Here is a 6,000-nt window from a genome sequence, read left to right on the forward strand (position 1 = left end):
AATTCATGCAGTTGAATCCTTCTTAACAGTCTGCTTTACGGGAACCTTTATTACCGCGACCCGCAGTTCTGGTTCTGGAATGAGGGATCTTCCTTGCGCCGGTCCCGAGTTTTCTTGTATTTTTTCGTCCCGGATTTTTTCTCGTCCCGGATTTCAGCACCAATTCTTAATAGCGTTCTCACGCCCGGCCAGGAAGAACACAACAGACCAGAATCTTCTGCGGCAAAACTTTATTGCTTACATCTTCAGGAGCTAGGAGCGCAAACCCCCAGCCCCAAAAGCGAAAGCCACCCCAATAATGAAACCGAAACCCCTTTCCTATTTAGGAGAGTTATATTTCGCCTAGGACGCATCACTCCCTGATTGGCTGCAGCCCATGGCCGAGCTGACGTTCACGGGAAAGGCAGAGTACAAGTAGTCGTAAAATACCCTTGGCACATGCGCAGATTATTTGTTTACCACTTAGAACACAGGATGTCAGCGCCATCTTGTGACGGCGAATGTGGGGGCGGCTCCCAACAGGAAAGAACCCCAATCTAAGGAAGTTAGACAATCTCTAAAAAGCACAGGACTAAATACTCCCAGACCAACAAATCAAATTAGGGAGGAAAAGCTCACCACCACAACAAAGTAACAGGAATTAACAAGCACTAATAATGGACAGTTGGCAAAATTAATGGTCTCATTTCCACAACAAAGAGACATAGACTAAGAAACTGGATGTAAAAATAGATATATATTTTTGCATCCAAAGAACATCAAAGATAGACATGACCTCATGGTAAAAGAACCAAGAAGATTTTTCCCAGCAAATGAACCTAAGAAAAAAGCCAGTATATTCATTTTAATATCTGACAAGATAGACTTCAAACTAAAACAGAAATGATTAGAAAGTACATGATATTCCTTTCAAATGAAAAATCCACAGAACAATGATTATAATTCTTAACATCTATGAATGTAAAAGAGGGTCCCTTGAGTTCATGAAAGAAACACTACAAATTATTATGTTACACCTTTACTTACATACACACCGAAAAGGAAAACAAAACAGGAAAAAATGGGCGTGGGCAGAGATTTTTTTTTTTGGATATAAGTATATTTCAGGATGGAGGTAATTGGGTATTTTTCTTTATTTATATTTGAAATGCTATCCCCTTTGCTCCTTTCCCCCTGCAAAATCCCTCTCCCCCTGCTTCTATGAGGGTGTTCCCCAACCCACTCTTGCATTCCCCTACACTGGGGCATTGAGCCTTCACAGAACCAAGGGCCTCTCCTCCCATTGATAACCAACAAGTCCATCCTCTGCTACATATGCAGTTGGAGACATGTGTCCCTCCATATGTACACCTTGGTTGGTGAATTAGTCACTGGCAGCTCTGGGGAGTCTGGTTGGTTGATGTTCTTGCTATGGGGTTGTAAACCCCGTTAGCTTGTCCAGTCCTTTTTCTAACTCCTCCATTGGGAATCCCATGCTCAGACCAATGGCTGGATGCAAGCATTTGTCCCTGTACTTGTCAGGTTCTGGCAGATGCTCCCAGGAAACAGCTATATTAGTATGTGTTTCTTGACATCCACAATAGTGTCTGGGTTTGGTGACTGTATATGGAACATGTCCCCAGGTAGGATAGTCTCTGGGTGGCCTTTTCTTCAGTCTCTGCTCCACACTGTCTCTGTATTTGCTCCTATGAGTATTTTGGTGCCCCTTCTAAGAAGGACTGATGCACCCACACCTTGGACTTCCTTCTTTTTAAGCTTTGTGTGGTCTGTGAATTGTATCTTGGGTATTTTGAGGTTTTATGATAACATCCACTTATCAGTGAGTGCATACTGTGTGTGTTCTTTTTTATTGAGTTACCTCAATCAGGATGATATTTTCTAGTTCAATCCATTTGCCAAAGAATTTCATAAATTCATTGCTTTTAATAGCTGAGTAGTGCTCCACTGTGTAAATGTAACATTTTCTGTATCTATTCCTCTGTTGAAGGACATCTGGGTTCTTTCCAGCCTTTGACTATTATAAATAAAAGACTGGTATGACCATAGTGGAACATGTGCCCTTGTTATATGTTGAGGCATCTTTTGGGTATATGCCCAAGGGTGATATAGCTGCGTGCTCATGTAATACTATGTCCAATTTTCTGAGGAACCACGATCCTGATTTCCAGAGTTATATCAGCTTGCAATCCCACCAACAGTGTTCCTCTTTCTCCACATCCTAGGAAACATCTGATGTCACCTGCGTTTTTGATCTTAGCCATTCTGACTGGTCTGTGGTGGAATCACAGTGATGTTTGGATTTACATTTCCCTGATGACCAAGGATGTTGAACTTTTTTTAGGTGCTTCTCAGCCATTTGGTATTCCTCAGTTGAAAATAGTTTGTTTAGCTCTGTACTCCATTTTTAATAGCGTTATTTGATTCTCTGGAGTCTAACTTCTTGAATTCTTTGTGTATATTGGATATTAGCCCTCTATTGGATGTAGGGTTGATAAGAATCTTTTCCCAATCTGTTGGTTGCTGTTTATTGTTGAGTACTGATATACTATAAGCAAAACTTCTCTGTATGGTACTATACTAGAAAATTACATACATTCTTATGGCTGTGCATACAAAAGCATTTCAATATTTACTACATCTCCATAAATAAATTTTCATTCTGCTTGTCGATTATAAATAATCAAATAGATGATGATAATGTAACAAATACAAGCAATTTCTATCTATAAATTTTAAATAATCCCGAACTTCTGTGAAGAAGTTTGACTTATTCTATTTTATAATTATCATTTTATGAAAATATATACAATATATTTTTCTTATAGTCTTTCCTCTCCTTAACTTATTCCAGATCCTTTTCACCTTCATATTCATCAAAAAGTTGAAAATTATTCAGGAGTATTTATCCATTCAGAGAAGAAACAATTGGAATAGATTTTGAGGGGACAGAAGGTGAAAAGAATGTTGGAGGAGTTATGGGAGGGGGAAGTCATAAATCAGAATACAATGTGCAAATTTTAATAAAAAGACAACTGAAAGATATGATATGAATAGAGAAAATTCAATAAGAAAAAAAAGTAAAGAAAAAAGAACAAAAAGCACACAAAAATCTGGGAGTTTATTCTGTATTCCTCAACCACTCCTGAATGTGAGGCTGTGGAGCAATGGGCTATGCACAGACAGCCTGGTCTCCAGTTGAGCTTAGGTCTTGAACCCTGGTGGGAACTGATGGGTAGTAACTTCCACCCACCTACATGGGACAGAAGGCATTCCTTTGATCATGTCTTGGGACTCTTGGCTCCTGTTGAAGTTACTGCTCCCATAGCCCCCACAGGGGAGGTCTGTGGCTATCAATCACACAGACAATGTCCCAAGCTTCTGGCACTCTGGCTAGACTCTACCCCCACCCCACCCCCCACAGTTAACTGACTGTAGCCAGGTATGCTCCTCCCCACAGTTACCTGGCAACAGCAAGATAGCCCAGCCCATTATAAGAGGGGCTGCTCAGTCCCCTACTCATTTTTCTTAAGCTCACCTTTCCTACTCTCTAGCTCTTTCTCTCCCCTTCCCTTTCCCCCTCTCTCCACGTAGCCATCGCTGTTCTCTCTCTTTCTACCTTCTCTCCTTTCTCCCTGCTGTTCTACAATAAAGCTCTAAAACCATAGACTGCCTCTGTTCATCAAGGCCTGCCATGCTTGAATGATAGGATAGGCTTTCTCCTAAAGAGTCATGTCTAACATCCCTACAGAAGGCCTTCCTACACTGCAGCCACAGACCGACTAAGGACTCTTACCTGCGTGGAAACCACCCAACCCCCCTTTTCCCCCTGCCCTCTATTCCCTTCCTTCCTGGAGCTGAGTTCTGTCTTGGGTCCCTATTGTGTTCTCAGCTCCTTCCCCTTATCCAACGTGGGGTGCCGGAGGAGGCTGAGAACCTGGTACCTGGGGCTGCCCCTTGTCCACCACCCGCCATATGGGGTCAGTGCCTTAACACAGCCAGTTATCCACCCGGCCACGTGGAAAGCATGTGCAGTCCTCCCACGACTGCCGCCCAGAGCACTGGAACTCTGGAGGGATGCAGGTTCTCCCCCACTCCCCTCTTTCAACCACACCCACAGCTCTGCATGGGGCATGCTAGATTATGGATATTATATCCTGTAACACCTTATTGGAGGGAAAAAAAAAAGCAGACTTTGACACTCATTTTCAAACAGCTTCTTTTTAAGATGGGACTTTCTGCCAACTATTTTCCTCCCTGTTGGGATTTTGTCTTCTGTAAACTTGTGACGGCCATGTATGCTGTGTGCATATGTATATAGTCTCTATATATTCCTATGTGTATCAACCCTGCAATGTCTGGAAGATGCTGTTGTCTTGGAGTCATCCACCACTTCTCTTTCTTTTACTTTTCTGTCTCCTCTTTCATATACATCCCTGAACCTTGAAAGGAGTCGTCCCATAAAGATATTCCTTTAATAGAGAGTACTCAGTTCTCTATATTTCATTGTACATTGTCCAGTTGAAGGTGTCTGTGTTAATTCCCAACTGCTGTATAAAAAGGCTTCCCTGATGAGGATTGAAATATGCTCATAGGAATCATTTTATTGTTATGTTTGTTTCACAGAATAAGAACAATACGTTCTCATAAAATTTTGGCCACTTTAGCAGTGTCATGGCATGAACAGGCTTTATCTCTTAGACCTATCTGCAAGGTTTATTAATATTTCTGTGCTGATTTAGACAAGAATCAGTTTATACCTTACTTCAGAAATGCTTAAGGTAAAACCAACTCAGCCATTCTAGATGAAATAGCACATTGTGAGCTCAATTCTCAAATCAACAGAGCAGTAAATTTAAGGCCACTTTTCAGGATGATTTTGGCTGAACTGCCTACAGTCCCTCCCAAGGCTGATCTCACACTACAGCTTTATGGGCTTCAGTGCAAATGTTTTCTTTGTTACAATGTTAAGCTCTCATGGGAGGACATTAACCATCCTAAATGCAGTGTGCACCAGTGGAGGCTTAAAATAGTACTAAATGATGTCCTTATCAGAGAGTATATAATTTGTATTTAATTTTTCTGAAGAAATATCAGGGCAATCATGAAGAAAATATATCAAAGAATATTGATTAAAGTTATATAAAATATCTAACCTTTTGGACACTATAATATGTACATCATGTGACTTCTTCTATAAACAAATATCGGTGCATCATTATTATAACAGCCAAAGCTCTTATACAGTGATAAAATAATATAACCTGGTAATGAAGAGGTTGCAGTTTGATATGAGACAGCGCTGGTCTGAATTCTATGATATATATGTAAGTGTCACTTTTATTTCCTCAGAGGATGCAATAAGATGAGAGTCATACTCAAGTTTTATGAATATATGGCTTGAGTTAAGCCCAGAGCTTTTCTACGTAACTATCCCTAGGCTCAGGTCTGCAAGTATCTCACCTTCATGCAATCTAATATTTTGTAATCCCAGACCTTGAAGGATTCAGCTTCTAGCCTCCATCTACTAACCTAGGTCTATAATATTCCAGAATCTGAGACTTATGTCACCAAATATAAATTTTACTTTCATTCACCAGATGTAATTGTCATCTTGGATGCTTACTGCTGTACAATCTTACCCTCTATATTTCTTTCTGAACTCTGGCTGGCTGGTTCAACTCAGTTGTTTTGGCTCAAACTCCACCCCCACCCCCCCACCCCCCCAGGCTTACTGATTGAACCTGGCATTACTCTGCTTCTCACTGAATTGCTCTTCTTGGTATCAAACTAACTATGTCAACTTGTTTTAATTTTCTGGATCCTTCTCAATCCCTGGCTTCAATGCGTTTGCTGACATTCACTCAACTGTACTGAAATTAACAGCACTAAACTGAACTGACCCCCAAATGACTTAATTTCCAACTTACTCTCTCTCCCTGCATTGGTCTTTAATAGCTTATCCTGAGAGTTGGGCATATTCTAGATATGGTTTGTTACTTT

This window comes from Mus musculus, chromosome 8 (genome assembly GCF_000001635.26).
Source record: "Mus musculus strain C57BL/6J chromosome 8, GRCm38.p6 C57BL/6J".
Classification (NCBI taxonomy): domain Eukaryota; kingdom Metazoa; phylum Chordata; class Mammalia; order Rodentia; family Muridae; genus Mus; species Mus musculus.